This window comes from Saimiri boliviensis, chromosome 1, assembly GCF_048565385.1.
Source record: "Saimiri boliviensis isolate mSaiBol1 chromosome 1, mSaiBol1.pri, whole genome shotgun sequence".
NCBI lineage: Eukaryota > Metazoa > Chordata > Mammalia > Primates > Cebidae > Saimiri > Saimiri boliviensis.
Genome location: NC_133449.1, coordinates 9,421,803 through 9,436,397, shown reverse-complemented (window position 1 = coordinate 9,436,397; position 14,595 = coordinate 9,421,803). Strand labels below are relative to the sequence as shown.

The 14,595-nt window shown below is 47.5% G+C and overlaps 1 non-coding gene across 1 annotated transcript; it reads left to right on the top strand.

The window, feature by feature from the left end:
* The first annotated feature begins 625 nt into the window (after positions 1–625).
* On the top strand, positions 626–766 carry LOC120361897 (U4 spliceosomal RNA). Its single transcript, XR_005577941.1, has one exon. It is a non-coding gene; the product is annotated as a U4 spliceosomal RNA (small nuclear RNA).
* The last annotated feature ends 13,829 nt before the right edge of the window (positions 767–14,595 follow it).

Below are 14,595 nucleotides of genomic sequence, written 5' to 3'. Positions count from 1 at the left end.
ACTGGGGGTAAAATTTCAACATGAGGTTTCAGGAGACAAACATCCAAACCACAGTAGCATTACAGCCAGAATTCCAGGTGTGGCTGACCCCAGCAGGTGTATCTGCTGTCGTTCACGCCTGTTACACCCATGAGTCATCATCCATGCCACCTACTATCAGTGGACAATGACCTCGTGGCATATGTACCCTCAGTGCTCTATCTGGCCACTGCAGAGACAGGTGAACTTGAAAAGGGGCCACATGGCCACATATCAGGAAATGTGGGATCACAAATGGAATTGCAAGATACAATTCTTTGGCATAGAAAGGGCCAGGCAATTATGACACAGTGTATTAATAATTAATTAGTGCTTAATCAGGAGCTCTACATAGAAGTTCATTACCCAAGGACACTCCCCATTACAACTGTAGCAGATGGCTCTGGGCAGGCAGCCCTGCCAGCCTCTTTGAGGTTCACCAGTGACTTTGAGGCTTCCCTTCCAGGGCTGAGGTCACTAACCTCCCCCCGACCTGGCAATCAGTAGCTGGTGTAAGAGGTCCCCAAGAACAGGGGTGATCTGACTCACCCTGGAGAAATTTAAGACATGCTGGCAAGGCAGAGCTCCTGCTTAAAAGTAACTCCTCAGCTTTCTGCAGTGGCAGCGCCATAGCCAATGAGGTTTGTCTGAGGTATGATTATTGCTACTTGAAAACTTTTCCCAATAGCTTGCCATGACAACTTGAAATACAGTTGGTATTGAGAATTTTTGAGATTCTCTACAGAGGCTGAACAACCAAAAAAAACAAAACAAAAAAATACAACTCCTCGTCAGCCTCACTTTGGCACAATGCCAGAGAGACCACTATTAAGTTGTGCACATTTGTGCAGCCCCCACCCCCGCCCAACTTCAAATATAAATGCCCTTGAGGGAACCAAAACCTTCTGTGTTCATTGGTTGTGGGAGTCCCACAGTGTTGGGGATGCAGAGGCAGAAACCACATGTGAGTCATTGTTGTATTTGCCATGCTATGTGATAGGTGGGTGAGTGGATGGATGGATGGATGGATGGGAGGATGGATGAGTGAATGGATGTGTGGGTGGGTGGATGCATGGATGAGTGGATGGATAGATGGATAGGTGGATGGATAGATGGATGGGTGGTTGGGTGAGTGGATGGATGGGTGGTTGGGTGAGTGGATGGATGGATGGATGGGTGGATGGATGGATGAGTAGATGGATGGGTGGGTGAATGGATGAATGAATGGATCAGTGGATGGATGGGTGGGTGAGTGGATGGGTGGGTGGAGAGATAGGAGTGAAAAACACACAACAGAGGGAGAGGAAAATCACAGTCTATCCTGGCTTGTTTCCAGCAAAGAAGAACGTAGCTGCTGGCTGCCACATTTGTGTCTGAGCAGCGAGTTCCAGGGACCTTCTCAATGGTGCCAATGACCTCTCCAGGCAAATAGTGCAGGCCTGGCTGGCATCCAGAAGGAATGCCAGGCAGCCTCTGCTTCTGGGACCCAGACCCTCACCTAAAGAAAGACTCCCGATAAAGTAGGGGGCACTACAGAGAGTGGGAGGTGCTGGGGGAGTAGGGGGCACTAGAGAAGGTGGGGGTACTAGAGGAAGTGGGGGGGTTCTAGAGGGGGCAAGGCGCTAGGGAGAACGGCACAGGGCACCCTCGCCAGTGTGACTCAGAGGAAGAGCAGTTCACGGTCTGCATTCATCTGCTCAGGCTGCCATAATGCAATACCACAGCCTGGGAACTCAGACAACAGAAATCTGTTTCCCAACCACTCCTATTGGATCAGGTAACTGAGGTCACCCTTATGCCCTCCGTTAACCTTAGGTACCTCCATAAAGGCCCTGTCTCCAAACACAGTCACACTGGGGTAAGATCTTCAACGCTTGCATTTGGGAGACACAGTTCAGTCCACAGCACCGTTGCTCTGGATGAGCTCTGGAGGTGGGCGTGGGAAGCAGACACCAAATAGGAAGCTGCTGTCTTAGCCCAGGTGCAGAAAGAAGGAGGGGGCTTCTGAAGGCGGAAGGCAGCAGTATACACAGAGAGGAGGGTGAGCATAAGAGCTGCTGAGAGGGAGGAATCTCCTCCCACAGTTAAACACAGTAACTGCTCTGTGACCTAGCAATTCCACGCCTAAGCATCTACTCAAAAGAATGAAAAGCAGGGACCCACACAGTTACTTGTACACTCATGTTCATAGCAGCGTATTGGCCATAACAAAATGGTGGAAACACCCCAAACATCCTTAAACAGATGAATGGATACAAAAAACATGGCATATTCACACACGGAATATTATCCAGCCATAAAAAGGCATGCAATTGGCCGGGCGCGGTGGCTCAAGCCTGTAATCCCAGCACTTTGGGAGGCCGAGGCAGGTGGATCACGAGGTCGAGAGATCGAGACCATCCTGGTTAACATGGTGAAACCCCGTCTCTACTAAAAATACAAAAAAAAACTAGCTGGGCGTGGTGGCGCGTGCCTGTAATCCCAGCTACTCAGGAGGCTGAGGCAGGAGAATTGCCTGAACCCAGGAGGCGGAGGTTGCGGTGAGCCGAGATCGCGCCATTGCACTCCAGCCCGGGTAACAAGAGCGAAACTCCGTCTCAAAAAAAAAAAAAAAAAAAAAAAAAAAGAAGGTAAAGAAAGTTTCTCCAGAAAAGACAGTGACATTGTAATTTCTTGGAAGTGTCGCCATTTGCCCCAGGCCTTGAAATATGACAGTCGGCCAGGCACAGCGGCTCACACCTGTAATCCCAAAACTTTGGGAAGCCGAGGCTGGCGGATTGCCTGAGGTCGGGAGTTTGAGACCAGTCTGGTCAACATGGTGAAACCCAGTCTCTACTAAAAATACAAAAAAATTAGCTGGGCATAGCGGCATGCGCCTCTAATCTCAGCTACTCTAGAGCTGAGGCAGGGGAATTGCTTGAGCCAGGGAGCTGGAGGTTGCAGTGAGCCGAGATTGCACCACTGCACTCCAGCCTGGGCAGAGCAAGACTCTGTCTCAAAACAAACCAACAAACAAAAAACAGCGAAACATGACAGTCATATGGGGTAAAATTATGATACAGCACCCCTTATATAAGGGCCAGGCTCGTTCCTCTAAACTACTTCTGCAATTTTGCCCCTCAAGCTTGATGATAGGTATTTCTGAAATTGCAGAGAACTCCTGGTCAGTATTAGAGCAAATCCATTCCATGCTCCTTCCTAGTGCACCCAAAAAAACAAAGACCGCCTTGGTGGAGGGGTGGCCTACAAGAGGGAATGGAAAGGAACATGGGGCCCCCAAACAAGGCAGAGTGAGCTTCTGGAAATACGGACCCGCTCACATCACCCCTCTCTGCTGTCCGCTTGCCTGTGCCTGAGTCATAACACCTCGGCCTAGCATGTGGGGTTCTTCACCATCTGGCTTGTTTTGGCATCTCCATTCCAGCACCACCCAAACCACAAAGCCCCATCAGACCACTTCCCCTTTGGCAAACACGCTAAGCTCTTCTGTGTCACTCCACTTAATCATGCTATTCCCTTAGCTTAGAATGCTTTTCCCTACCTTCTGAAACCCTACTTGTTCTTCAAGTTCCTCCTCTGTAGTCCTGTTTTGATGCCAAGTCCGTTCCTCTCTGGGCTTCCCCAGGCTTTCCTTACCTCTCTCTACCTCCGCTATGACATCTGACGTCTATCATTTGATCTGCCATATGAAGCTTCGTTGGTTCCCTGGCTCTCTCCTCACTAGACCCTGAGAACCTTCAGGGAAGGATAATGTTTTAGTCCCCAGCACAGTACTTGGTACATAGTGGGCGCTCAGTGAAACTTGTCACACATTGAATGCAGCTCCCCGAGACACACGATACAGGAGACAACCCCTTTGAGGATGCTGCTGGGGCGTGATTGTAAAAGAATCAAACAGGGGGTCTTGGAGTAAAATCATGAAGTCTGAAGATGGATAGATAGAATATCTTTGAAAGGGTACACTAGAAAATAAATAACAGTAGTTGCTGCTGGGAAGGAGAACTGGTGATCAGGATAAGAGGAAAGTTAATTTTCACTCTACTCTTACATTTTTACCATGTGAGTAGGTTTGTAGTTTATTTTGAATTTTCCTTGAAGACAATGATGTAATTTGTGAATAATGACAATTTTTTTCTTTCTAGTGTTTACGTTTTATTTTTGTATTTTTATTATATTGACTAAGACTCCATGAAATCCAAAATAGAAATAGTGATAAAGAACATACTGTCTGATTTCTCATTTTAAAATAAATATTCTTATCATTTTTTTCAGTTAGTATTTTACTTATATCTTTAAACACACTTTTACTTTTGACTTTTCTCTGTTCTTATTCTCTATTATTGATAAATTTCTTCTAACCAGCATTTTTTTCAGCCATTCCAATGATCTTTGTCTTTTATCCAGATAATTTAGTCATATTACATTTATTGGAAATAACTGATATATTTGAATCATTCCTACCATCTTATTTTGTGCTTTCTAATCATCCCACTTACTCTGTTGGGTTTTTTTTTTTCCTTTCTTATCTTCTTTTATATTGTATTGATTTTCTTATTCCATTTTTTTCCCCTCTGGTTTGAAAGTTTACAGACCAATTTCTACCCTTTTGGTACTTATCTAGATATTTTTATATGCATAATTTCTGAAATAGAATCTAAAATTAATTGGCTGGGCATGGTAGCTCACACCTGTAATCCCAGCACGTTGGGAGGCCAAGGCGGGCAGATCACCTGGGGTCAGGAGTTCGAGACCAGCCTGGGCAACATGACAAAACTCTGTCTCGACCAAAAATACAAAAATTAGCCAGGTATGGTGGCACACGCCTGTAATCCCAGCTACTCTGGAGGCTAAGCTAGGAGGATTGCTTGAACCCAATAGGAGGAGGTTGCAGTGAGCTGAGATTGTGCCACTGCACTCCAGCCTAGCAGACAGAGCAAGACTACATCTCAAAAAATAATAATAATTAATTAATTAAATTTAATTGATCTACTTCATCACCACCCTTCCAAACAATAAAATAACCTCAGAATGGTTAGAATTTTCTTATTCAGCCTAAATACTATTGCTGGGCAGTATATTAGGCCTATGTTTTTAGTTTTTAGAACTTCACATATTGGGTACCATAATGATGATGATTATTTTTTTTTTGAGACAGGGTCTCAGTCTGTCTCGCAGATTGGAATGCAAGGGCACAATCATTGCTCAGTGCAACCTCAGGCTCAAGCAATCCTCAGGTAGCTGGCACTACAGGTGTGCAACACCATGCTTGGCTAATTTTTATATTTTTTATAGAGACGGGGCATCGCCATGTTGCCGACGCTGGTCTCAAACTCCTGGGCTCAAGTTATCCGCCCACCTTGGCCTCCCAGTGTGCTGGGATTACAGGCATCAGCCTCCATGCCCTGCCTGGTATAATAATTATGATTTTTAGTCAATATTTGTTTATATTTACCCAAAAGTTTATCATTTTCCTTGTTTTTCACTTCTGCTTGTATCTCAGATCTTCTTTCTGGAATCATTTTCCTCTCTTGAAGAGCATACCTAGTTTAGAAGTCCTTTTAATGATAATCTGTTGGTAATGAACTATTTCCTTTATTAATTGAAATGTAATTATTTTCCTTCTTTCTCAAAAGCTAGGTTCCCTGGGCATCATTTCTAGGTGCAGTTATTTTCTCTCTGCACTTGAAGATATATTTTGTTGTCTTCTGGCTTCCATGGTTGCTACTGACATGTCAGCTCTCCATCTAAGCATTACTCCTTCCTAGGCAATCTGCCTGCTTTGAAGATCTTGCCTCTGACATTCTGAAACTTTGCAGTGATATATCCAAGAGTGTATTTATTTTTGTTTATCTTGATCGTTGGATCTAAGGATTTGTGTGTTTCATTACTCCTGGAAAAGTTGTCAGACTATTATTTCTTTGCTTCTCTCACCTTCCCTCTATTCTTTCCTGGAACTCCTATTAAACGCATACTAGACCTGCTGGCTCCACCACTGAAATCTTACTTTTCCTTTCACACCTCTCCCTTTCATTCTTCTCCTCTGAGCTGCCTTATATCTCTAGTGCTACTCTATAGAGCTCAGATCTATTCTTCAGTTCATAAATTTTCTCCTTCCCTGGATCCAACTGCCGATTTCTGTTGCGTTTCTAACTTCAATTCTTATGATTTTTATTTCTAGATGTTCTTTTTGGTTATTTTTAGTATTTTTTGGTAATTTATTTATTTTTTTTTATTTCTTTAAACATATCAACCATAGGTATGAACTGAATAAAAGATTAAGATTAGTTTATTTAAAAATAAACTAATTAAGGCCGGGCGCGGTGGCTCAAGCCTGTAATCCCAGCACTTTGGGAGGCCGAGGCGGGTGGATCACGAGGTCGAGAGATCGAGACCATCCTGGTCAACATGGTGAAACCCCGTCTCTACTAAAAATACAAAAAAATTAGCTGGGCATGGTGGCATGTGCCTGTAATCCCAGCTACTCAGGAGGCTGAGGCAGGAGAATTGCCTGAACCCGGGAGGCGGAGGTTGCGGTGAGCCGAGATCGCGCCATTGCACTCCAGCCTGGGTAACAAGAGTGAAACTCCGTCTCAAATAAATAAATAAATAAATAAATAAATAAGCTAATTAATTAAAAAAAATTCAAAACAAAACAGACCAAGCACAGTGGCTCATGCCTGTAATCCCAGCACTTTGGGAGGCCAAGGTGAGCAAACTGCATAAGTCCAGAGCTCAAGACCAGCCTTGGAGACATGGCAAAACCCCGCCTCTACAAAAATACAAAAATTAGCCAGGCATGGTGGTGTGCACCTGTAGCCCCAGCTTCTTGGGAGGCTGAGGTAGGAGGATCACCAGGAGACAGAGGTTGGGATGAGCCAAGATTGCATCACTGCACTCCAGCCTGTGTGACAGAGCAAGAACCCTGTCTCAAAATAAAATAGAATAAAATAAAATAAAACACTCAACCATACCTGTTTTGTATTCCATGTCTGGTATTTCCAATATGTGCAGTCTCATGGGTCTGGTTCTGTAACTAATTTTTCTGTTGACTTGTTTGGTATGTGTCTTGTGATTTTCAGTTGACAGCTCATGTTCCTTAGAACTTTATCTGTGGCAATCCATTGAGGCCTGGCTTTAAGTGCTTTTCCCTCAGATAGGATTCATGTCTGCTTCTGCCAGGCATGGAATTCATGCTATCTGTGTGGCCTGAAAAACCCAAAGCCAAACATTCACTTAAAGCAGCAATAGGATTTTTGTTTGAAAGGCAGCTAGAAGGAAAAAAAAAGCGGGGGGTGGTGGGGGGCAGTAATTGGCAGAATTCTGGCCCTAAACCTGAGTGAGGTTTGGGGCTTATGCTACAAATTTTCACCAGAGAATTTTTTGCCCCTAAAGCCAGAGTCCAGGCACAGGCAGGCAAGAATCCCAAACACCTTTCTTGGGAGTGGTGGCAGTGGCTTTATGTTGAGGGTGGGTCTCCAGTGTGACTTTCCACCTCGAATGAATCACTGGCACCCCACCTTTTTTTTTTCCAATGCATTTTAACCTTTTATTACTTCATATAATCCTTTTAAGACTCTTGAGAGTGTTGGAATTTTAAGCAGAAAGTGGTTGACTGGATCGAGGTCACGCACACAAATCAAATAGGAAAATCATAACCCTAATTCTCTTGCATTCCAGTCATGGCAGTCATTTATACAAATACGGTGTATGTAGAACTTGATCAAACGCGTTGCCTAGATGCTGTATTTGACGCTACACGGGTGGAGAAAATTCGGTAAACATGTGCTGTAAAGTAGAATTAGGTATGATTGAACCTAGCTGAGAAAGCGGCCTCACACCAATTTCTCTGCCTTCCTTTGCAGCCAGTATCGGCCCAGGCCAACCCCAGACTTGGTGCCCACTTTTCTCTCTGGATTTGTTTTCTTGACTCTCTGGCCTCCAGTGATGTTTTCCAGATTTCCGACAATTTGGCCCTGCGTTTTAAAGGTTTTAAAATCTTTAAAAAAGGTTTTCCTGCCAATTTGATCTAGCATTCGTGTGCATTCTAGCATCTGGACGCCCATGTTTCCCTTTAGAAATAAATGCTTTCAGTTGAGCACGGTGGCTCACACCTGTAATCCCAGCACTTTGGGAGGCTGAGGCAGGAGGATCACCTGAGCTCAGGAGTTCGAGACCACCGTAGTCAACGTGGTGAAACCCCGTCTCTGCTAAAAATACAAAAATGAGCCGGGCTTGGTGGTGTGCACCTGTAATCCCAGCTACCCAGCAGGCTGAAGCAGGAGAATTGCTTGAACCTGGGAGGCAGAGATTGCAGTGAGCCAAGATTGCACCATTGCACTCCATCCTGGGTGACAGAGACTCTGACTCAAAAAAAAAAAAGAAAGAAAGAAAGGAAAAAGAAAAATAAATGGTTTCTAAATCAGGTTGGAAGGGTCTGAGGTGAAAGCCACTAATCCTAAGACTCATGAACAAGAGTCAATGCTGGGGGTGGATGCCGGGGTTGGATGCCGGGGTTGGGGGGTTGGATGCCAGGGGTGGATGCTGGGGGGTGGATGCTGGGAGGTGGATGCTGCGGGGTGGATGCCTGGGGTGGATGCCGGGGGGTGGATGCTGGGGGGTGGATACCGGGGGTGGATGCTGGGAGTGGATGCCGGCTGGAAGAGCTTCTCCTGAACACATATCCAAGTGGCTGCTCAGCCTGATCTCTGTGCCCTTCTCCAGCCAGGGTATAGCCCTCGAGGGCCGCAGGAGCCCCAGGGCAGTAGGAGGAGACTTACCTGGAGTTTCAGGGACACTCACATAAGGAAGATGCTCAGAGCCAAGGGCCTAACAGAGGGCTGCATCCATGAAAACAGAGAGGGGGTCAGAATAGGTTACCGTCCAGGCAGAGCAGAAGCAGATCTTGGGAGCCAGGGTTGTAAGCGAAGGGTCGGAGAGGAAGGGAATGAAAGAAGGAGCCGCTCAGCAGCCACATGTCAGGAGTCTTGGGGAGCGGGCCCTCCACCTGTATCAAGGGTGTGCATTGTGGCCATGACGAATTCCGTGGGAGGCAGTGCGTGGGAGGGGCCAGCCTTGTTTAAATGACTGGCCGTGGTTGGACCAGAACAAAGATGGTCAGGCAAGTTGGTTCCATTAGCAGATCCAAGGTGCCATTGACCTGCAATGGGGGTGGGATTCGCCAATGCTCAGCTGGAACCAAAATAGGGGATGGGACGCAAATAAAAAAGGCTTGGTTTCCTGAGGGCCCAGAGCCTCCGAGAGAAACACGCTAACGTTCAAGTGCAAGAGCAGATGTGCCGGGAACTGGAGGGTGAGCTGGGAGCAGGGGGCAGCCTATGCCCTCCCGTGAGCTGCAGCTGACGGAGCCACGTGGCGTGAAGGGGCCACTCCAAGGGTCCCCAACAGCCACGGAGCCTGCAGGAGAAGCGCGCCTTGTCCAGGAGCCTTCTTAGGCTCACAGAAGACAATGTACTGAGAGGTCCCGCAGCAGCACCCCTGCCATTCCCCAGCCCTGGACTCAAGACTCACAAGCACCAAAGTCGCAGAGACGACGTTTCTGGCAGACTCTCCGCCCTGCAAGGAGTCTCAGAGGTTCATTTATTTGCCAGGCAAAGAAGGAAGAATGTGGCTCTAAGCCTGCTCTGCACCTTTCATTCTCCCCCATCATCCATCGATACATTTATAGTGAATAAAAAAGGCTAAACTGTGATTGACTCTGAAAGGAGAAAATGAAATTTCCTTAAATCTATCTGTATTGCTAGCACTGGAAAGATCAATCACATGCAGTCAAGGAAATATTCCACTAACTTTGCTGGGAAGAAGGGAAGGAGAGGATGAAGGCGATGCCCAGCAGCACCTCTTGCAGATTGGGAATCATTCAACAACACCAGCACATTTCAGAGATGATGACATTTTAGCGCCGGGCTGTTTCTGAGTCAGCCGGTTCAATCCCTTCGACTGCCATGTGGGGAAAGGGAAGCCCAGAGAAGGGAAGTTTCTCAGTGGCTCAAAGTCACTTGGGAGCATCTAACCTAACTCCTTCATTTCACAGGTGAGGAAACTGAGGCTGCAAAAGATTTGCCTCAGACAGCTCACCAGCCTGGGCACAGCAGGACCAGGTCTCCTAATCTGATTCTCTTTCTTCTTTATGTTTCATCCCAGAATCACTGATCTTCCTGTATGACTGAGACATCACCCCACGAGTGCCTCCTTCTCCACGATATCCAGAGAGTATCACAACCAGTGACCTCCAAGACTGTCACAACCAAGAATAACAACCCCCTCAGTTCCCTGGTGAACTTCGCCATGTTTTCCTAACTCTGCACTGATGCAATGGTTTCACAACATCAGAATTATATGTTTTCAAGAGCCGCTCTTACAAAACATGCAATTTTAAGAGGAATATAGGTTGTGAGCATTAACAATTACACCCGATCCAATTAGGAAGCAGAGCTTGGCTCTAAGGCGAGCCAAGATTGCTAAACCTTCACAACAAATTTGCATAAACACCCTCATTTTAAATGAAGATGAAAAAGAAAGCCCAGGCTTCAGATGACAAGCTTTGTTTCAACATAAGCCTCACAGAATCTCGCCTCCAATTGAATTGTTTCTCTTCCAGCTACACCAGCTTTTTGCAGAGATTGAGAGGCAGATTTTTGGAGCCAGAGCTGGTTCCTAACAGTCTCAAGTCGCAGGTTCAGTCTCAGACCCTGACAGACGCCGTGTGTGCCCTGGTCCGTAATCCGGCCGGTGGCTTCTGGGCAAGGAAGGGCAGGAGGAAACAGCCCATTGCCAGAGACCCGGGCAGTGTCCTCCCAGACTCAAGGAAAGGAGCACCTGCGGCTAGAAGGACGCCGGGGTGGATGGTGACCAAACAGCTAATCTGAGCCTATCCAGGAAGGGCCCGAACGGAGTTGGCAAACGACTGAGCAAGAACATGTTCTTTGGTTTTATGCTGAACTGGGTTCAAATTATTAGCTAAAGCCTGTGTATTGGCCTGTGACCATGGACAAGCCGCTTCACTAAGTCCCAGAGACCTCATTCGGCTCGTCTGTTAATTAGCACTAGCCATAGACACCGCAGGCCTGTTGTCATGACAGAGACCGTAGAGGCCTTGTCCCTGCGACAGTGAATAGACAGGATGGTTTAGGGGAGATTGTGGTGGCTAAATCTCTCCAAATCCGGAAATTAGCCAACTCTGCTATGGTGATGCTAGAATTCTCAGCTTGCTCGGGACTTGACCTGGAGTCTGCCTTCCTCGATGAGGTTCTCTGCCCCAAACACATCTGAGCACAGCGTCCTCCCCAGCCAGACTTGGCACTGCTCTGATGGGAATCAAACATCAGACTCTGTAGAGGACCATAGTGTATTGGATTAGAAAGAGCCATGGGCTGGATGCAGTGGCTCACGCCTGTAATCCCAGCACTTTGGGAGGCCGAGGCGGGCAGATCACAAGTTCAGGAGTTTGAGACCAGCCTGGCCAACATGGTGAAACCCCATCTCTACTAAAAATACAGAAATTAGCTAGGCATGGTGGCAGGTGCCTGTAATCCCAGCCACTTGGGAGGCTGAGGCAGGAGAATCACTTGAACCCGGGAGGTGGAGGTTGTATTAAGCTGAGACCATGCCTTTGCACTCCAGCCTGGGCAACAACAGCGAGACTCCATCTCAAAAAAAAAAAAAAAGGAAAGAAAGAGCCCTGAAGGTGGGGTTGAAGACCAGGGTGAGCTCCTGTCTGGTCTTCACAGCTGTCACCACAGCCTAGCATTTCCCATTTTGAGGCTCACGCTTAGTTTGTCTAGAACAGCAGTTCTCAGCACCAGCTCCACGTCAGAGCTGCTGGAGGAGCTTTAGAAAGATGTCCATGTCAGGTCTCACCCCCGGAGATTTTAACTTATCTGGTCTGGGGTGGGGTCCAGACGTGGGTATCTCTTCAAAGATTCTCAGGTGATTCTGTAGCCAGCTTAGGGAACCCCAAGACTGAATGTTCTCCAGAGTCTCTGCCTTGCAGGCGTCTCCTTCAATGCTGCTCGAGAGAACGTGTGATCAGAGCGTGGTGAGGAGGCCACCTGGGATTCCACCATCTTGCTGTGTGGCCTTGGGTAGTCATGCCCCTCTCTGGGCATTAGCAAATCCCATCTGCTAATGGGGAGTGGGGGGACTAGGGTCTCTTTCCGATTGCAAATTAGGTATGAATCTGAGTCTTGCAGCTCTGCGATCCAGAGACCCAGACGCCCCCTGCTAAGAAAGATTCACGCTGAGTTCCAGGAGGCCCCAGCGTGCTCGCCCTTGGGAACCCAAGCCTGGGAGGTTTGGTAGACTGTGTACTCTGGCTTCCAAGACAGGCTGGAGCAAAGAACTCCAGTTGCTCCTTTCCTTGAGTCTGTGAGGACACTTGCTGGGTCTCTGGCATGGGCTGTTGCAAGTTAAAGCAGTTTAAGCCATAAACTTCCTTGTATTCACCTACATTTCTTTTTCTTTCTTTTTTTTTTTTTTTTTTTTGAGATAAGGTCTGGCTCTGTCGCCCAGGCTGGAGTGTAGTGGAACAATCTCAGTTCTCTGCAATCTCCACCTCCCAAGCTCAAGGGATCCTCCTCTCTCAGCCTCCCAAGTAGCTGGGACTACAGGCTGTCCACCACACCTCACTAATTTTTTGTATTTTTAATAGAGATGGGTTTCTCCATGTTGCCCAGGCTGGTCTTGAACTCCTGGACCAATCTGCCTTGACCTCCCAAAGTGCTGGGATTACAGGTGTGAGCCACCATGCCTGGCCTTGCCTGCATTTCTTGATGAGGAAATAAGGATCTCTCAATACATACATGAGGTAAATAGAAGATAAAGTAAATGCTGCTGGAGGGCCAGCTGTGGGCCTTTGGGCAACTCACGCACCTCTCTGGGCCCCACTTTCCCTCTTGACACAACAAAGAGAAATTTCCAGCCACCATGAGGAGGAGGCAATGCATGTAAAGTGCTTGGCACGTAACACATGTTCAGCTAATACTTGCCACTGCAATTTTATGACCAACTGCTGTGTCTCAGGGCCAACTGATAGACTGATGGATCGCTATCTCCTTTTCTTTCATCTACCGCTTTATTGAGATATAATTGATATCAAATAAACTGCACACATTTAAAGTGTACAATTTGATGGCACAGGTGTATGTGTATACCCATGCCTAGTGATTCTTAAACAGTGTTCTTAAAGCCCATTAAGTTCCCTCAGCATCTGACATTTGCAAGCGCGTGTTTCTTCTCGAGGTGACCGGAGTGAACAGCCCATCCTGGCGGGAACAGGAAAGTCCTGGTCCCAGGAATGTCTTTGGTCCCAGGCAAGTGGGGACAGCAGGTCACTCGAGGGGCTAAACAGGTCTAAGTTGTCACAGAGAAGGAGATGTAAAGTGAGCAGAACTCTGAGGTGTGTGACTCTGGACTAGCACGCTCCACCATGTGCCTCAGTCTCCCCACCTGTAAAATGAGCGGCCAAGACCAGATAATCCAGGTCTAATGTATCTTCCGAGTCTGGCATTCTGTAATCCACCGGAAAGGGATTGCGGGGATGGGCATGCCTGGGCACTGGGCGCTGGGCACTGGGCGCTGGCTTTCCCGATGAGAACAGTGGCAGGAGCAAAGGAGAGCGAGGACTTAAGTGTCGAAAAACACAGCAGGAACTTGTCAAGCACTGATAACATAGGTCATGCTCCTGAGAACGCTGAGAGGCACGTACCACGAACTGCTTTACAGAGGAAGAAACTGAGGCTGGGGAGGTTGAGTCACGGGATGTAGCTGTGTAACTCCATGTGGAAGCCTTGCACTTTGACCCAGACCCGTCTGCCTACGCTAAGCCAGCCGACCATGCTACAGAAATAATGAGCTACAGTTACCGAGCCCTTCCTGGCAGCAGGTGCCATTCCGAGCAGTTAAGGTGTGAACTCAGCTTATCCTCATGAGTGAGGCGAGTGCCATTATCATCCCCAGGTTGTAGATGAGGACGCGAGCTTGGAGAAGTTAAACAGCTTGCCCAAAGTCACACAGCAAGAGAAAGAGCTGGATTCAAACTCCAGCAGGCTGGATTCAGAGCTCGGCTCTCAACCCCTGGCCGCACGGCCATCCTGGGCAAATGAGAAAGTCAACCTGGCTCTGGCGGAGAGAAAGTGGAAAGGCGGTAAGGCAGGGTGGGTATTTCACTCTACAGGGCCTTCATCCTCCGTGGGGCTCTGCGTGAGGTTTAGAAGAAGTATCGGAGGCTCCGTGTGGTGGCTCACGCCTGTAATCCCAGCACTTTGGGAGGCTGAGGCAGGTGAATCATGAGGTCAGAGGTTTGAGACCAGCCTGGCCAAGATGGTGAAACCCCGTCTCTATTGAAAATACAGAAAGCCGAGCATGGTGGCGGGCACCTGCAATCCCAGCTACTCAGGAGGCTGAGGCAGGAGAATCACTTGAACCTGGGAGGCAGAAGTTGCAATGAGCCAAGATCGCACCACTGCACTCCAGCCTGGACAAAACTCCCTCTCAAAAAAAAAAAAAAAAAAAAAAGAAGGAAGTGTTGGAGTAACTTAAAGGTAAATTAGAAATGTTTTC